The 18,973-nt window shown below is 50.8% G+C and overlaps 1 protein-coding gene and 1 pseudogene across 1 annotated transcript in view; one reads left to right on the top strand and one right to left on the bottom strand.

Annotated features, from left to right (window-relative positions):
* Positions 1-18,973, top strand: part of TCF20 (transcription factor 20) — an 82,246-nt gene that overhangs the window by 12,438 nt on the left and 50,835 nt on the right. The window lies entirely within an intron of this gene.
* On the bottom strand, positions 9,597-10,562 carry LOC121161718 (annotated as a pseudogene).

Raw genomic sequence — 18,973 nt, 5'->3', positions numbered from 1 at the left:
ATGTGAACACTTGAAGGCTCAGGAGGAAAATCCATTAATGGAGCGAGGATTACATTTCGCAGCCTAGGTTGTGGCCAGGACTGCTGAGAGGTGGCACTGGTGGAGGGTTGGCACCTGTTGGTGAGGAAGTGAGTTGAAGTGCTAGCAGTAAGCGTGGGGTCAGGCTATCAGTTTGACCACAGGGTGAATCCAAAGTCAAGAAAAGTTCTGTGTCTCTTTTTTCTTTCATTCTTTCGTTCTTTTTTAGATGTATTTATTTTTCTTGGAAAGGCAGATATACAGAGAGGAGGAGTAACAGAGAGGAAGATCTTTGGTTCGATGGTCCATTCTCCAAGCGGCCCCAACGACTGGAACTGAGCCAGTCCGAAGCCAAGAGCCAGGAGCTGCTTCTGGGTCTCCCATGTGGGTGCAGGGTCCCAATGCTTTGGGCCGTTCTTGACTGCCCTCCCAGGCTGCAAGCAGGGAGCTGGATGGGAAGTGGAGCTGCTGGGTTAGAACCGGCGTCCATATGGGATCCCAGCACATTCAAGGCAAGGACCTTAACCATTACGCTATCGTGCTGGGCCCGTGGACTTTTTAAAAACAAAAATAACTGAGGGAACTTGAGGAACACGTGTAAATCCTAATGGGAAGGGGCCAGCAGGGCAGACAGTGTGGAAGGAGCAGGAGAGGATGTGTCGCAGAAGAACCGAGTGTGACCCAGGGCTGCGGGAGCAGGATGCACGTGGCTGCCGACAGGCAAAACCCAGTTTTCTTAGTGTGCCCACGGGGCCTCTGCTGAGGGAGAAGTTGGGGTTGAGCCTGAAGACACCAGGGAAGCTGTGACGCCACCTGAGGACTTGAATTGCCAGCTGGAAATCAGAAGCAGTTTGCAGGAGTTTTCCGTCTCCTAGGATTTCAGAGAAACGTGGGACCTTTCCAAGTTGTCTCGGTCTCAGTCCACTTCCACCCCCGCTGTTACCGATCCTCGCCAGTGACTGGTAAGTTCCTCTAGAGTCCTGGCGTTTCAGTGGTTACGTCACACGCGCGGTGTGAGCGTGTCTCACAGTAGCAGGTAAGGCTGGGATGCTTCCCCTGCCGAGGACCCTCGGGGCCAGGAGCGGAAGTGTCACCCTCCTCCCACCTGCAGGCAGCGCAGCTCTCATCATCTTCCCATCTTCATCTTTGGGTATCTAAATTTTTTGCCAAAATCTCATAAAAAATGTTTTCAGATACTGCTTCTAGCTTGAGGGTCTTTGTAGCTTTGCTTTGTAGCCCCAGTGTCCACCTGTCATGGCGTTGAAGAGTCAAGGTTGGGTTCACACTCTGAGCCTTTGCTGTGGAATGTCTGCTCTTCCTACTTGTATCTGTGTCCTGCAGATACGCTGTGCATCTGTTGCGTGTCACAGTTGTCACAGTTGTCCTCCACAGGGTTGTGTATTTCTAGACGGCTGCCATGCCTTGTGTCTCGGTCACATAGCAGGTATTGAAGTGATGTTGAGTTTGGGTTTAATTTGAAAACACGCAAAATGTTCCTGAGAGTCACTGAAATCCCTGAAGAATGGGGGGAATCCAGAGGAATTGTGGCGTAGTCAATTTAACCAGGCCCGAGTCAGTTTAACCAGGTAAAATGCTCTAGTAGTGAGGTGATGCCGGTCTTTAACTGTGGTCAGCTGTTCCTCGGCTCTGGCAAACCACAGCAGAGACAAATTCTGATGCAGTGCTTATTGAGTGAAGACACTGGAGAACTCCTTGCCTTGAGGAGTGTTGGGAACCTCTCTGTAGAGTTTTAGAACAGTGGAATAGACTTGGTTTGTGTCCAGGACTTGTATGTGGTGGCAAAGGTGTGGCGGACACATCCTCAAGATCTTCAGCTGGACCCCGCAGACTCAACAGGTGTGATAGGGATAAACTTTAAATGAACTCACACATTAGTGAACAGAAACAGCTGAGAGGAGACATTGCGTTGAATTGATTGCTGCTGTTGCCCCCCCTGGTGGGTATGAGCTTAAATGTACCGGGAGTAGAATGTCCCTCTTTCTCGTGGAGGAACACTGTGAAAAGAGATTTACTTATTTGAAAGGGAGAGTGACAAGGAGATTTTTTTTAAGGTTCATTTTTAATTTCTTTATTGGGAAGGCGGATATACAGAGAGGAGAGACAGAGAGGAAGATCTTCCGTCCGATAATTCACTCCCCAAGTGAGCGCAATGGCCAGTGCTATGCTGATCTGAAGCCAGGAGCCTCTTCTGGGTCTCCCACGTGGGTGCAGGGTCCCAAAGCTTTGGGCCGTCCTCAACTGCTTTTCTAGGCCACGGGCAGGGAGCTGGAAAGGAAATGGGGCTGCTGGGATTAGAACTGGTGCCCGTATGGGATCCCGGGCATGCAAGGCAAGGACCTTAACCACTGTGCCACCGCGCCGGGCCCGACAAGGAGATTTTTTTTTTTCTGTTCCCTGGTCCATTACCCAAATGGCTGCACTAGCCGGGTCTGGGCTAGGACAAAGCCAGGAACCTGGAACTCCATCCAGGTCCACCCAGGCGGGTGGCAGGAGCGCCAGTGCTTGGGCACTAGCAGGGAGCTGCATTGGAAGGTCAGCCTGAACTGGAACCAGCATCCTGTGGTGCCCAGAGTGTCGGCCATCCCTGACTCAGTAGGGTGGTAGTATGACCTCCGTTTTCTCAGACGAGAAAGCCGAGTGGCCGTCTAACTTCTAAGCAGGAGAGCTGCCAGTTTGGAGCTGGACGCTCTGGGTCTAGGTTCCGTACCCTCAGCCAACCCTGGGTGTGGTGGTGATTCGAACGCGCTGAAGGGGAGCTGGCAGAGTAGGTGTGGCCTCATGGGAGCGGAGTGTTGGATTCTGCCTGGAGAGCCGGTGGGCCGAGCAGGAGTCGTCTCAGGACTGGCCAGTGAGGAAGCACGGCAGAGTGCCTCTTCAGCGCCTTCCTGCATCTAGGCGGGGCTTGGTGTGTGGGGAACGCGCAGCGTGCGTTGAACGCATCAGCAAATGTTGCCTGAATTAATCACTAAGCAAAGTGGCTGGTTGTCAGCACTAGGAGGAATGCACCATGGACTCTGCAGTTGCCTTTTTCTCTTTGGTTCACTGTGGTGTTTCCATTCTGAATAATGGTTTCTGTGAGCGTATCAGCTGCTTGTTTAAGACATAAGTGTTGGAAATGTCATTAAAGACTTAGAATTGACTTTTCACAAAACTATATATTTTGATTTGGAAGATAAGAGACACAGGAATAGTCATTCTCCAGTTTGCTCCTCAAATGCCCACTTGGTCTTGGGCTAGGCTTGGGCAAGGCCAAGCCTGGTGAAGCTAGGAGCATGTCCACCATGGGGTGATGGGATTCCAAGGGGAGCTGGGACTTCAGTCTGGCCCTTGCAGAGGTCTGCCCCAGAGGTGACTTCTCAGATGGCAGGTTGGATAATGTGTAGAACCCATCCCCCCCTTTTGTATTTTTTATTGTTATTTTCCATGATACAGTTTTGTAGGTATAGAGATTCCCCCCTCCTCCTCTTCCTCTGTCTGCATTCTTCCCTTCCTGTTCCCCTGACCATTTCCCTCCATATTGTTATGGTAGTGTAGTCCTTCAGCAGTAGTCAAGTCCAAGATTCTGCATTAAAATGTATTGTGACATTGTAGGTACAGGCCATGGTAGAAAATCTAGTATCGGGCAAAGTAACAGGGGGGAGATAGAAGGATCTTCCATCCACTGGTCACTCCTCCAGCAGTCACAGATGGACTAGGGCTGGGCCAGGCCAGAGCCCAGAGCCAAGAACCATAGACTCCATACAGGCAGCAGGGGGCCAAGTACTGGCCTCCCGGGCACATTAGCAGGGAGCTGGATCAGAAGCAAATGACCACTGTGCCACGACCAATACAGGCCCCTTTAGGATCACCTCTATCCAGTAGACCAAGAATTATGTTTTCTTTTTGGGGAGATGGGTTCTTCCACCTGCTGGTTTGTTTCTCAGATGGCTGCAATGGCTGGAGCTGGGCTTTGTCCAAAGCCAGGAACCAGGAGGTCTTATACATGGATGCTGGGGCTCAAGGACTGCTTTTCCCGGTGCATTAGCAGGTAACTGGATTAGAAGTGGAGCAGCCAGGACTTGAACCAACACCCATATGGGATGCTGGCATTGCAGGCTGCATCTTAAGCTACTGTGCTGCAGTGTCAACCTCAGTGTTTATTCCCCAAGAGAGAGTGAGAGACTTCTTCCATCCTCGGACTCTTTCTCCAAATGGCTGCAACAGGCAGACCTTGGTCTGCTCAGAGCCAGGAGCTGTTTCTGGTTTCCTGCATACGTGCAGGGCCCATTGTCTGCTTCTTTCCAGGAGCCTTAGCTGGATTGGGAGTGAAGCAGTCAGAACTTGAACCAGTGCCCATATAGGATATTCTGGCATTGTACACTGCAGGCAGCAGCTTTACCTGCTGTGCCATAGCACCAACCCCAGTTAGAACAAGTGTACACCCCGGCTGCTGGTTCATTCCCCAGAAGCTCTCAGTGGCCTCAGTGAGATCAGGAACTACAATCTAGGTGCCCTTTTGGGTGGAGGCATGGGTACTTGAGCCTCCCAGGAGCTGCATTTTCAGGGAGCTGGAGCCAGAGCTTGAAGCCAGGCCCTCAATGGCATGCAAGCCAAAGGCCTGTCCCCATATTCTTAATGTTTGTTTTACAGTTTTTTTTCAACTTCTTTTATTTGAAAGAGAGAGATCTTCCATCTGCTGGTCCACTTCTCAAATGCCTACAACAGCCAAAGCTGGGCCATGCTGAAGCCAGGAGCCTAGAACTCACGAATCTCCCACTTGGGTCCCAGGGGCCCCCGCCGCTGGAGCCATCACCTGCTGTCCCCAGGGTGCTTCCTCAAAGGCAGCTGGAATTAGAACTCAGCTACTCTGCTATGGGATTTGGACATGGCAGGGGCATTGTGAGTGCTGTATCCAATGTCTGCCTCAGTGTTGCTAACGTTGGATGCTAGCCCACCTCTGTTTGCTGAAGTCTCCGTAGTGAGCTTTGGAGTGCAGTACAGCTGATAAGTATCTGCCAGAGTGAAGTCACATGGTTGGTCATAGAGAAGCTGCACCTGATTTCACTGGCATTTTAGTAAGCGATGGGGAGTAATGTTTTCTCCCTAGTTTAAGTTATTGAAACCATTTGGGGCCTGGAGTGATAGCCTAGTGGCTTAATCTTCACCTTGCATCCACTGGGACCTCATTTGGGCACTGGTTCATGTCCCGGCTGCTATATTTCTCATCCAGCTTCCTGCCTGTGGCCTGGGAAAGCAGTTGAACAGGCCCAAAGTCTTGAGACCCTGCACTCTTGTGGGAGATGTGGAAGAAGCTCCTGGCTCCTGGCTTCAGAACGGCTTGGCTCTGGCTGTTAAGGGAATGAACCAGTGGATGGAAGATCTTTCTCCCTGTATCTCTTCTGTAAATCTGCCTTTCCAGTAAAAAGAAAAAATCTTTTTTTTTTTTTTTAAAGAAATCATTTGGTAATAGAAAACTAATATATTTTCTTTTTCCGTCTGTATATGAATACTTAGTTCTTCTATAAACGGTTATGGAACTTGCTGCTTTGTTGACCTGCTTCCGCTTATTAGCCCTTTATCACAATATATATCCTGTAATGCTTTGTTTTCTTGGAGTTTATTCAGAAGTGATGAAATTACAGACACACCTTCAGGGATAGGGTGGGCAGAGAGGGAAAAGGTGGGAGAGAGATGTGGGGGGGGACCCTCGACCCTGACCGTAGGTGATGCTGCGGTCCCAGCTGAGGGCGAGCACACCCAGGAAGGACCATCCGACTGACAAGCAGGCAGACTCTTCTCTAGTGTGGAAGAGGTGTGGCTTCCAGTTCATAACTGCAAGCTTGCTACCTGCCTGTCCCTTTCTTTCCCACCGTAAGAGATTTCTGACCCCAGTTTAATTTTTGGTTTTTTAGTATTGCTTACATAGTTGACTGATGCGAGTCCGCGTAGGCTCTGATCAAGCTGAGGAGGATCAGGCGTGGCGGAAGGCAGGCAGGACAAATGTCTTTTTTTTTCCCTCCTGTGTCCACAGTTGAGGAGGGGGAGGGGGCTGCTCCTGGCTGACAAACTACCTTAGTGGGGGCGGAACTTTGCTGACGCCCTCGAGGCCCCATGTGGGTGAGGGTGCTCTCGGGCTGTCACTTGAGGGGCTCTCATAACCTTGCAGTGTGGTCGCTTTTGTTGCTCTAGGGTTGAGAAAATCTTTCCAAGCTCTGCTGATTGACGAAGTTCACCTTAGTGTTCCCACAGACCCAGGGGAATTGTCCAACCTCATCTGATAGCCATCCTCTGAGGCACTCAGTGTCCCCTGCTGCCCTAACTGGGATGGCCATCATGTCCCCTGTGTGCATCTGTGCACAGCACAGGCATCACCAAGTAAGGAGGCCCCGTTTCTGTATGTGCGCTTCAAGGTTAGCCCACACCTCCTGTGATTTTTCCCTTGGTCAGGGTCTGAATCCAACTGTTTAGTCAGGGAGCCCCCCAAGAAAGCTTGTCTGGTGTGTCCTCGGATTTGACTCTCATGTGCACCTGCACCAACCAGCGCCCGTATCAGTGGATGCAGCCACTTGGTCAGTTTTGCCCAGTCCTATGTCTCACAAGAACTGGTGAGTGCTGTGGTCCAGCTCAGTTAGCTTGCCGCAGACCTGACCCTCACACATACCAGCGGGTGCCATGGCCTAGTCAGGGTTGCCCCTAATAATCTCCACCAGGCCCACCCAAGCCCCAGTTTTTGCATGTGCCAGTCTCTGTTGTGGCCAAGCTGGGCACAGCCTGTGTCCTATCTGACTTTTGTGTACACCTATGGATGCTGTGGCTTAGCTCCCCCGGCCTTGCCCCCAGATCTGGACTAACGTGTCGACAGGTATTGTCACGTTGTCTGGCAGGGGAGTGCTCTGATCCCATTCTTGAGGGTGCTGAGGGTGTGGAAGAGGGGTGTAAGGCCTTGCATGTCCTGAGTTTGGAAGTCTGCCTGTCTCATCTAATGGGTCCATCTTAGAAGCCATGGAAGTTAAGCTGGTACCAGTGGCTGAGTTTCCTGCATTATATATTGGGCATGATCCTCTGTCCTGCACAGGAGTTGGCACAGTGGGTGACACAGCACACAGCGTGTTCAGATGCCAAGACACACCCCGGTTTCTGGTCCCGGAGACCCCTGAGACCAACCAGACATGGAGCCTGTTTCTTGGAGATGCCAGAGGCACGCCTCCCATTCACGCCTTCCGTTCTAGCTTCAGGCCCCAGAGCAGCGCAGTGAGGCATAGCAGATGCAAAGTGACCAGGACCTGTCAGCCATTTGGCCTGCCAAAGGCTATTAATGGGCCGCCCTCCAGGACCCTGACCTCAGGCACCAGGTCTGCTGTGGTGGTGTGCTGTGGGCATGGCCGGCCTTGGACCCTAGTATCAGGCCGCTGGCCCGCTTGCTCCTGGACTGGCATATTCGTATTCTGTGAGTGTGGCCTGCCTAGGACCTGTGAGGCCCCTGCTGGCTTGCTCCTAGACTGTAATACTACTTTTCTTTAAATAATTTAAATAGGGCCCGGCGCGATAGTGTAGTGGTTAAAGTACTCACCTTGCACATGCTGGGATCCCATATGGGCACCAGTTCTAATCCTGGCGGCCCTGCTTCCTATGCAGCTCCCTGCTTGTGGCCTGGAAAGCAGTCAAGGATGGCCCAAAGCCTTGGGACCCTGCACCCACGTGGGAGACCCGAAAGAGCTCCTGTCTTTGGATTGGCTCAGCTTCAGCCGTTGCGGTTGCTTGGGGAGTGAACCATTGAACGGAAGATCTTCCTCTCTGTCTCCCTCTTCTTTGTATATCCACCTTTCCAATAAAAATAAATCTTAAATTATTTTAAATTTTAAAAAGTAAATTAGGTAGAGCGTCAATCTGTTGGTTCACTCCCCAGATGTTTATGAAGCGCAGGCTGAAGCCAGGAGACTGGAGCTCCTCTAGGTCTCCCATGTGGATGACAGAGACCCAAATATTTGGCCATTTTCTGCTGCCTTTCCAGGTATTGGCAGGAAACTAGATGGGAAGTGGAGTAGTTGGGACTCGCTACCACTCTGATATAGCCATCTAGTGGTTGTGAAGTGCTGTCCTACTGAGGTTCAGTTTTTTCTGCAATCTGCATATCTTTTGCCTGCAACATTAGCCATCTGAACTTCTGGTGGCTTCACTTCCCATCCAGGTCTCTACTGAGACCTGGGAAAGCAAGGATTACCCAGGCAGGCGTTGTGCTGTGAGGTAAGCTGTCTCCTGCAGCGCTGGCGGCCCCTGTGGTGCACTTCAGAGTTCATCTGTCAGCTCCCGCTCAGCTCCGTGCTGCCTGGGAGGGCAGCAGATGGTCCCAGTCCTCAGACCCTCCCTTCGCTCTGGCCCCCACCTGGACACTGGCAGCTTGAGCGGTAAACCAGGGGATAAAATATTGCTGTATCTCTCTCTGTTGTTCCATCTTTCAGATTAATAAAACTTGGGCGGGGGGGGGATGGTAGGCGGGTAACGTTAGTTCTGAGGATTTTAATTTGCATGGTACTTAGCAGCTTGCAAATGTATTGAGGCCATTTCTGTGAGGAAGCAGGGTAAGTTAACTCCCTCCCCTCTGTGTGAGTCTGGTTACTGTGCAGAACCCGGCAGCTGCCGCCTTGCTCACTGTCCTCAAGGCCTGTGTGTCGAAATGAAGATGAGTTGCAGGGTGAAAGACTTTCCCAAGTCACAGAACAAGTAGCAAAATTAGAAAGCCTTTAAACTTGGGTTTCCCATTGCTAAATACAGTGCTTTTTCCAGTGCATCACACAGGAGAATCAATAGAAAACAAACTTAACAAGGAGAGCAATTGTAACTTGCCAAAATAAAATTGCATTTTTGCTCATCTTGCTTACTAAAATAAAATTCTATTTTCATATTTTAAAAATTCCTATTTTTCTTGCCCTCTTTCTTCTTTTAGTTTGGCTGTAGGTGAGAGAGCAAGGTGGCCCTGCTGGCTGCCCAGCCTGCCCTGCTCCTCCCTGATCGGCCGCTGCAAGGGGAGGATGGCCCGTGCCTAGTGCTCTTCAGGTCTCTTGGGAAAGGTGCTGTCACGGCTTATGTTTTTAATGAGATGAGAACCTAAAAAGGGGTGTAGCGAATTAAAACCAGTCCCTGGTCCTGTACTTACTGAAATGATCCATTGATTTGTCTCTGTAAAATCTTTTCTCAAATTAATTTGCAAATTCGTTTTACAACTTTTAAAAAACTTACTTCAGAAGCAGAGAGAGAACACCTACCTGCTGGCTCGCTGCCCGAATGCTGGCAGCAGCTGGGGGCTCAGCAGAGCCTGGAGATGAGGCCACATCTCCCTCATGGGGTGCCCAGACTCAGCTGCCTCTCCGTCTATACTGGCAGGAGGCTGAGCCGGGACTCGACCCCAGACACGCCGGTACCAGCCCTGGGCATCTCATTGCTGGGCTACAGGGCTGCCGCACCCATGCCGACCCTGGGCTGAACGGCCACCCTACTTTGCTTATTCGTGGTCCTTCTCCTGGGTTTTTTTTTTTTTTTCCATCATTCCGATCTTTATAAGGGTGCCAGGGGCGTGGCCCCTAGAAGGTGGTGCAGCGGGGCTTGTGCTGGCGCCGCAGCACCAGGTGGGGCAGCGGGAACTTGATCCTGGAGTCATGGAACTGCTTCATGGCCAGCGGGCGGCACTTGCTGGCGGCAATCTCCACCGTCATGATCTGGATCGAGTGGGCCAGGGCGCGGTGCCAGGCGCCCAGGTCATGGTAGCGCTGCGTGACGGCGCCCGCGGTGGTCAGGGCGCGGTACTAGCGGTACATGTTGTGCGTGTAGCGCAGCCAGATGCCGAAGTTCTTGATGCTCAGAGGGGACTTCTCGAACACCTGCCCGCAGTACACAATCTCCCCCGACGACTTCTTCATCTTCTTGAGCTGCGACACGAAGTGCCAGAAGCGCGACTTGGCCACCACATGTTTGGGCGTGAAGATATGGTAGAGGGGGCTGCGTGCGGCACTTGGGGGTCGGCAGGCAGCGCCCCACCACCTTGTACTGGGCACTCCATCGGCGACCGCCACCACCCGCCCCGTGGGTTCTTAGAGGTGACCGTTTCTCCGTAGTTTTTAGTTTCAGTTTGAAATAATCTTTGGAGCTGTTTGTAGATAGGGACGTTGGTGTTCTTGAGCTTTGTTTCCCAGGTGGGAAGTTCAGTAGTGTATATTATCTGTGAAGGCCGGGGTGGGCACAGTGCTTTCCAGTCTGTGGAATTGTGAGTTTGGGCAGCGGTGGAAGCTGTGGGTTGGTCGGCCCTCCTCACTCTTCCTAGCGCTGGTGTTCTTTCGCCAGGAATTAATCATCCGGCCAGTGTTCTCCCATGCCTGCATCCTCAGCTACACGGAGGGACCCCTATACGCTGTAAGAAGGTTCACTGGCTTTTATCTACAGTGAACTTGACCCGTACAGCTCAGTCCTGCCTTCTGCTTCATTTGACAGTTTTGACCTATGCTGTTGGTGCCTCCAGTAAAATCAAGTCTAGATGCTTTGCTTGACCGCATGTCTCGTGCTCTGCCTGTGAAGGCCAAGAACGCACTGGGATCTGTCCCACCCCATCTGTCTCTCTGACTGTTAGCCTGTGCTGTGGTATAACAGTGTGTCATTTGGGTCAGATTCTCATAAATTCTTGTGTAGTCAGTTAATGTTAAAAAAATAAAAAAGCTTTTTGAATTTGTAGCTTTTCTGATTAACTCAGTCTGCATGCCTCCATATTTAGGTCCCTATAAAGTAACTCTGAATTTTACATTTCATTTTATGAACCTAAAATGCTTTCTTTCAAGGGTCAGAGTATGTGAATTCTAGTTTTCAAAATCCCTTTTTTTTTAATCCAAGTTTTATTTTTACATATTTTTGTTTTCTCTGAAAGGTGGTGAGACAGAGAGAACTTCCATCTCCTGGTCCACTGCCTGGATTGCCGCAGCAGGCAAGTCTGGGCCAGGCTCACGAGGAAAGCCTGGAGGTCAGTCTGGGTCTGAGCGGGTGGCAGGGTCACAGTTGCTGTGCCTCCCATTGTGCACATTAGCAGGAAGCAGAGGCAGAAGCAGAACCAGGGGCCGGCGAGGTGGCCTCGAGGCTTAAGTCCTGACCTTGAATGCTCCGGGATCGCATGTGGGCTCAGCTCCAGCCATTGTGATCACTTTGGGAGTGAGCCAGCAGATCAAAGATCTTTCTTTCTGTCTCTCCTTCTCTCTGTAAATCTGACTTTCCAATTAAAAACTGAATAAATATTTTATTTTAAAAAGGTGAATGCCAAAATGTTTTAAAATCGATTTGTTTGAAAGGCACAAGTACAGATAGGAGGAGAGCGAGAGGTATCGTGCACCAGTGGCCCGCTCCCCACGTGGCTGCGACAGACATGCTGGGCTGGAGCTGCTTCCAGGTCTCCTACAGGGCGGCAGGGAGCCGGGCACTTGGGTTACCCTCACTACTTTTCCAAGCACGTTAGCAGGGAGCTAGATCAGAAGAGGGGCAGCCAGGATTCAAACCAACACCTACCTGGGATGCCACTGCTCTAAGTTGAAGCTTAATCCGCTACAATACCCACCCAGGAAGGCCAGAAGTTTTAATTTGTGAGGGATATTACAAACTAGAAAATATTTCTCTCCCTCCTTTTCCACTTAAAAACCTTGCCTCTCGAGGCCAGCAGTGTGGTATAGTAGGTTAAGCCACAACTTGCAGTGCCTCGCCCAGACGATTCACCAGGTAAACTGCTCCCTGCTAACCTGGGAGAAAGCAGCAGGGAACTGCCAGGTGGGGCAGCGTGGCCACGCCCTGCTCCCTGCAGCCAGTAGACAGAAGCCTTCTCTCTGCTTCTGCCTGTGTGCAACACAACTGTTCGAACAGATAAATAAATCATTTTTTTTTTTCAAAAAGTTACTTATTCTTATTTGAAGGCAGATTTACATAAAGGTCTTCCATCTGCTGGTTCATTCATTCCCCAAATGCCTCCATGGTCAGAGCTGAACTGATCTGAAGCCAGGAGCCCCCTCCAGGTCTCCCACGTGGGTTCAGAGGCCTAAGGACTTGGCCATCCTCTGCTGTTTTCCTAGGCCATAAGCAGGGAGCCAGATCAGATGTGGAGCAGCCAGGGCCCAAACTAGTGCCCATATGAAATGCCGACACCACAGGGTGCAGGATTAACCTGTGGAGCCATGGTGCCAGCCCCAACAAATAAATCTTGAAAAAATAAAACTACCTCTCACCAAAACATAACTTTTGGCTCATAGATAAAGTGGCTGAATGTAACATACTAAATAAAAACTACTGAGTGTTGGATTTATAAATAATGTACATGAATCAAAAGATTATGTTAGAGCTTTATACATTATTTTGAGGGTGGGTATACAGCACAGAAGTTAAGGTGCTGTCTAGGATGGCCATGTCCTGCGTGCCTGGGTTCAATTCCTGGTTCTGCCTGCTTTATCTTTGTTTTTTTTTTAAAGGATTTATTTATTTTTATTGCAAAGTCAAACATACAGAAAGGAGGAGAGACAGAAAGGAAGATCTTCCGTCTGATGATTCACTCCCCAAGTGAGCCAATCCGGAGCCAGGAGCCAGGATCCTTTTCCAGGTCTCTTACGTGTGTGCAGAGTCCCAAGGCTTGGGCCGTCCTCGACTGCTTTCCAGGCCACAAGCTGGGAGCTGGATGGGAAGTGGAGCAGCTGGGATTAGAACTGGTGCCCATATGGGATCACAGGGCATGCAAAGGCAGGGGTTTAGCCCCTAGGCTATTGCACCAAACCCTTATCTGTTATTATTGTTATTACTTTTTAAAATAATTTGTAAGGCAGAGTTACAGGGAGATGACAGGCGGGGGGCGGGGAGGGAGCGAGATCTTCCATGTGCTGAATGACTTCTCAAGTAGCTGCAGTGGCTGGAGCTGAACCAGTCTGAAGCCAGGAGCTTCCTCTGGGTCTCCCATGTGGGTGCAGGGCCCAAGAACCCCATCCTCTGCTGTTTTTCCAGGCTATTGACAGGGAGCTGGGTGGGAACTGGAGCAGCTGGAACTTTCACCAGTGCTCATGGGATGCTGGGGCCACAGGTGGAGGCATACTATGTTAAGCCATAGTGCTGTCCCCTCTTACCCTTTGGTAAACCCAAATAAAATTTATTTATCTGAAAGGCAGAGTTGGGGCAGAGCCCCCTATTCCTGCTGTAGCAGCAGAGCCAAGAGCCTGGAGTGCCGTCTGGTGTCACGGTCGTGGGGACCCAGGCTCTTGAGCCCCATCTGCTGCACCCCAAGCAGCAGTCCAGTGCAGTTCCATCCACTCCTTGGCACATAGTTTAAGTACTCAGTGAAAAAGTAGCTGCAGTTATGACATTCCTCTTCAACTTTTGTTTGTTTTAAAATGGACATGAGCTACAGCCGTTTCTAGAAGGCGAGTCCTGTAATCCTACTGAAGACATCTGTAGCTGTTTTTATTTCATCTTTGTTGTTTGATGCTAGTTTTGGATGCCATTGCCCCAGTTTTAGGATGAGTGGGAGGCCAGGCATGGGAGGTCTGTGTGGCAGGCTGGAAGAGGTAACAGTAGGTGGTCTGCCTGCTGTGGAGTTCCCTGGAGCCAGTGGAGAGTTCAGGTTGGGGTGACTTCATCAGACTTGTCTCCTTGGAACACTGACACGCACGTGGATCTGAGGCCAGGCCACAGGCGTTTGCTTGCTGTTACGAGGTCCTGTGGCTGTCAGGAAGGGGCACCTTGCTGGGCGATGGGGCATCCATAGGAACCAGCAGCTAAGGAGAAGGCAGGAGATGGCAGTGCGCAGCTGTGTGGTGCTGTCCCCGTTCAGGAAGGCCTGTCACACTGAGCAGCGATGAGGCCAGATGGCCCTTGAATGACTGAGCTGGTGCTGTGCTGTAGTGGCTAAAGCCATCACCTGCAGTGCTGGCCCACATTACTTGTGGATACAAGTTTGATTCTTGGCTGCTCCACTTTCAGTCTTATCTACTAATGCACCTAGGAAAACAGTGGAAAATGGCCCAAGGGCTCGGGCTGCTGCCACCAGAAGATCTAAGAGAAGCTCCTGACTGACTGATGCTACTGTGGCCTTTGTGGCCATTCAGGTGGATTAGCATGTAGAAGATCCCACTCCTGCCTCACAGCTCTGACTTTCAAATCAATAATTTTTAAAAAATATTTATTTATGGGCCCGGTGGCGTGGCCTAGTGGCTAAAGTCCTCGCCTTGAACGCGCCGGGATCCCATATGGGTGCCAGTTCTAATCCCGGCAGCTCCACTTCCCATCCAGCTCCCTGCTTGCAGCCTGGGAAAGCAATCAAGGACGGCCCAAAGCTTTGGGATCCTGCACCCACGTGGGAGACCCGGAAGAAGTTCCTGGCTCCTGGCTTCAGATTGGCAAAGGATCGGCTGTTGCGCTCACTTGGGGAGTGAATCATCATCGGATGAAAGATCTTCCTCTCTGTATATCTGACTTTCCAATAAATAAATAAATCTTTAAAAAAAAAATATATATATATATATAAATATAAATATGTATATATATATTTTTTTTTTTATTGAAAAGACAGACTTATAGAGAGGAGACACAGAGGTAAAGATCTTCCACCCACTGGCTCACTCCGCAAGTGACCAGAACGGCTGATGCTGAGCTAATCTGAAGCCGGGAGCCTGGAGCCTCTTCGGGTCTCCCAGGTGGATACAGGGCCTCAAGGCTTTGGGCCGTCCTCCACTGCTTTTCTAGGCTGCAAGCAGGGAGCTGGATTGTAAGTGGAGCAGCTGGGACACGAACCGGTGCCCACATTGGATCCCGGAACATGCAAGGCAAGGACCCCTGCCGTTAGGCTTTCGCTCCAGGCCCCAAATCAGTCATTGTTTAAATGAATGATTTTTAAAGATAGGAATGGTGGCTAATCCACTGCTTATGACCTGGGAAAGCAGTGGGGGATGACCAAGTCCTTGGGCCCCTACACCCACATGGGAGACCCATAGGAAGCTCCTGGCTTTGAATCAGCTCAGCTCCAGCCACTGTGGCCATTTAGAGGGTGAACCAGTGGATGGAAATCTCTCTCTCTATTGCTCCTTCTACTTGTAACGCTGCCTTGCAAATAAAAAATAAAGCAAATCTTAAAAAAATAAAAAGTGAGCATGCAGTATTGAGTGCAGGGTGTGGGTTGCCAGAGTGAGTGTGAGTGAGGCTGTGGCTGGAGTATATTTCATGCAGTGTGTGAGCAGACACAGAGCCAAATGCTGTGTTTGTGTTTCCGCGGGTGTAGGAAAGGGCAGCCCCTACTAGGTGCTTTAAAAAGTACAGTAACTCTTGGCTTGTGGAAGTTGTGCAGTGGAGATCCTGCTGTCCCCTCAAGCTCTGGGTCTAAAGTAAAAATAAAGTTAGTGTGGTCTGTTCCCTTCAATCCTGGGCCCAGTTTACACAATCCCTGTGCCCCACAGCACTGTGTCCCCTGGCCATCTCACATGGCCTGTGTGACAGCCGTGAGGTATCAGGTGCCCAGGGTGTCCTGTCTGCTGGCTGCCCTTCTTCTTCACTAACTTCTTCCCTTCAGTGTCCAAGGGTCAATCCTATGTTTAATCCTTGGGCCAATAGCATTAACTTATTTTTTTAGCCATACCACATGCCAGCAGGCATGGTACACAGGTTGGTACACTCAGATGGAATCCCAACAGGAACTCCACAAAACACTTGCCCTCATCTTACTGTGGGACATCGACTCTGTTGTTTTCCATTCTGCTGTGTCTCATTTCTTTTCTTTCTTTTTTTTTTTTTAAGTGCTTTTCATGACCCATTAAGTTCATTTCACAACTTGCAGCCTGGAAAAGCAGCTCTGGTGACCTGATCGCATTGCGTCCTGTCTGTCCTGATGACCTTCCCATGCTTATCTTCTTCACTCCCGCTGAGATCCAGCGGTGCGCTGTCTGCTGCTGTCTCCTGGCCGCTGCACATCACAGGGAGTTAAAGGGTGGCGCTGCACAGAGGCCCCTGTGCCCCCCCTCCTGACGCCAGGTCCGGGGCCACGCCTGCCTCACAGAGCCGTGTGTACAGAACGTGGAGTGTAGTCCTCGGTTGGCGTGGCTGGCATTGCTGCCACTGCTCGTTCTCATGGCTGTGTTAGCAGCTTCCTTTGGCCCTGACTTTGACACGTGTCCTTTGTCTGACAACGTTGTCACCACCTCCGTCAACATGAGTTCACTCCCACGGCCAAGACCCTTTACCAGGCTACCACTGACCCTTCTGCCCTCGCCCCTCCCCTAGTCTGCTTTCTGCGCAGCAGCCTGGCCATTGAAGAACTGACAGCAGAGCTTGATTCTCTAGTCAGTGCTCCCTGAAGACTGATGACGAAATGCAGATCTCCTGAGGGCTGGCGCGAGGGCCTTTGTAGAAACTTCTCAGACAGTAAGGTGAAAGTGGGCTTCTGGAGGTCCGTGAGGGCCGAGCCCTGAAGAGGACCTCCTGAGAGACACAGTGTGTTGCTTCTGTGGGCTGCTCAGTGGTGGTGGGCTCAGCGTGGTGCAGGGGTGTTGCTTCTGTGGGCTGCTCAGTGGCGGTGGGCTCAGCGTGGTGCAGGGGTGTTGCTTCTGTGGGCTGCTCAGTGGCGGTGGGCTCAGCGTGGTGCAGGGGTGTTGCTTCTGTGGGCTGCTCAGTGGCGGTGGGCTCAGCGTGGTGCAGGGGTGTTGCTTCTGTGGGCTGCTCAGTGGCGGTGGGCTCAGCGTGGTGCAGGGGTGTCGTGGTCTTGATAAGAGAGGTGGGGGTGGGGGCATTTCTGATCCACAGTTGAGGAAACTGGAACTTCAGAAGTGAATAATTTTTTATGAAAATCTCAACAGTAGTAAGCTGCAAAATCCAGTTCAGACTCAGGCTGTGTCTGGATTCAGAGTTTGTGCCAGTGGCTGTGCAGCTGAGGCAGGAGTGTTTGTAACTCCTGAGCAGGGCTTCTGGAAGAGTCTGTGGTTACATGGACTGGCTGCAGACATGACGGACAGAGACCTGGACGCCTGACGCACATGCGGTGTGCCTGGAGCGTGGAGGTGCAACGTGAGAGGCGAAGGTGCAGGTCTTGGGGTCTTGGCTTGGATGTTACAGGCTCTGGGGAGCCAGGGTTGTGGGTACTCTTGGTAGAAACATGTCAGTCTTTCAGAAAAGGAGCGATTAAAGGCATTCTTGATTTGACTCGTCACAGCCAGAGTCTCTGGGGCACCTTTGCCTTGCTCCCTAAAACCAGGCCTGTTCTTGCTGTGCTGTTTCTTCCCTCAGTCGCTTGTAATGCATTCTGCTGTGTGTTTTTTCTCAGTACTCCCCACCCCCATTAACTTGGTTACTCCTTAGATAGATTTGCACTGTCTCAGCTCTGCTGAAAATATCCTTGTGTTTTGTGTGTCCTTTGGAAAATCAATAATTTCCTCAAAAAACCCAAGTTCCATTTAGTTAAAAATGACATAGAAATAAAAGACTGAGTGTTGGGCCTGGTGTGATGGTTCAGTGGCTAAATTCTCACCTTGCACGTGTTGCGATCCCATATGGGTGCCAGTTGGTGTCCTGGCTGCTCCACTTCCCATCCAGCTCCCTGCCTGTGGCCTGGTAAGGCAGTGGAGGACGGCCCAAAGCCTTGGGACCCTGCATTGTGTCGGAGACCCAGAAGAAGCTCCTGGCTCATGGCTTCAGATCTGCTCAGTTCCAGCCATTCCGGTTGCTTGGGGAGTGAACCTGTAGACAGAAGATCTTTCTCTTTGTATCTCCTTCTCTCTGTAATCTACCTTTCCAACAAAAATAAAAATTAACCTCTTCCACAGCCAAAAAAAACCCTCTGACATCTCTGTCCCTAGAATTATTTCATTGTTTGGGTTTTCTTCTAAAACTGCCATGCCATGCTTTGGCACTGGCGTTTAGTGCTGTGACTAGCCGGCTTTATTTTTATGGCCGCAGGAGGCTTGGCTCTACCACAATTATTTTTGGCCCCTAAAGATACATATTATCCTAACATCCTTCAGTTACTGCTTAGAAGACAGTTTGGCTACATGATGGTGCCAGTATTATCTAACTTCCTATTTTTACAAATTTCTTTGGCGAGTTTCGTACTTTTTAAATTTTTTTTAGTTGAGCTTCAAAATTAGTTTAGAGAAACTTAATGTAGGCGAGAGGGGGGTTGTGTTATGATAGGTTAAATGGACACCTACAATCTCAGCATCCTCTAGAAATGCTTGCTGGAATCGCAGCTGCCCCACTTCTGACCCGAACTCCTGCTGCTGCGCCTGAGAGTCTGCTGCTGTACCTGAACCCTTGTCACACTTGCGGGAGACCCGGGTGGAGCTCCAGGCTCCAGGCTTTGACCCGGCCAAGCGTCCGCCACTGTAGCCATTTGGAGGAGACCAGAGGATGAGAGTTGGTTCTGAGTTGTTTCTGCGACTCTGCCTTTCAGATAAGTTAAAACACACATGCACAGAGAGAATCCTGTGAAGAGGGGTGGTCAGTTCCTGGCTCCAGCTCCTGAATCCAGCATCCCCCCGATGCAGACCTGGGAGGCAGGGGTGGTGGTCCAGGTATAGCCCTGTAGCAGAGCTGGCTTGAGTTCTGGACTTGTGGCTGTTGGGTTGGCCAATCTCTGCTGAACAGAGAACCCGGCATCTGGTGAGCATCTGCCCTGCAGAGGTCATGATGATGAACAGGCCAGAGCTGTGGGGCCGGAGGGCCTGTCGCATTGAGCAATCATGTGAGTGTGTTGAGGACAGTTGGAACCAGTTTCTTAATGTCTTGAGGAAGCAGTCGCAGGCAGGGGTGGGGGGTGTTGGATGGATGTTGGTATGGGTAGTGAACTTGTGCTCTTGTACCCCCAACTGTATGTATGGGAGCAGTTACAGGTGTGGTGATGTGTACACCTAATATTTGTTAGCTAGAAGCTGTTAGCAGTCCTAGCACTAGGTTTTTGTTAGGAAGGCTTACCTTA

This window comes from Ochotona curzoniae, unplaced genomic scaffold, assembly GCF_017591425.1.
Source record: "Ochotona curzoniae isolate NIBS_2020 unplaced genomic scaffold, NIBS_Ocur_1.0 contig_1014, whole genome shotgun sequence".
In the NCBI taxonomy this organism is placed as follows: domain Eukaryota; kingdom Metazoa; phylum Chordata; class Mammalia; order Lagomorpha; family Ochotonidae; genus Ochotona; species Ochotona curzoniae.
This window is presented reverse-complemented; position numbering and strand designations above follow the sequence as displayed.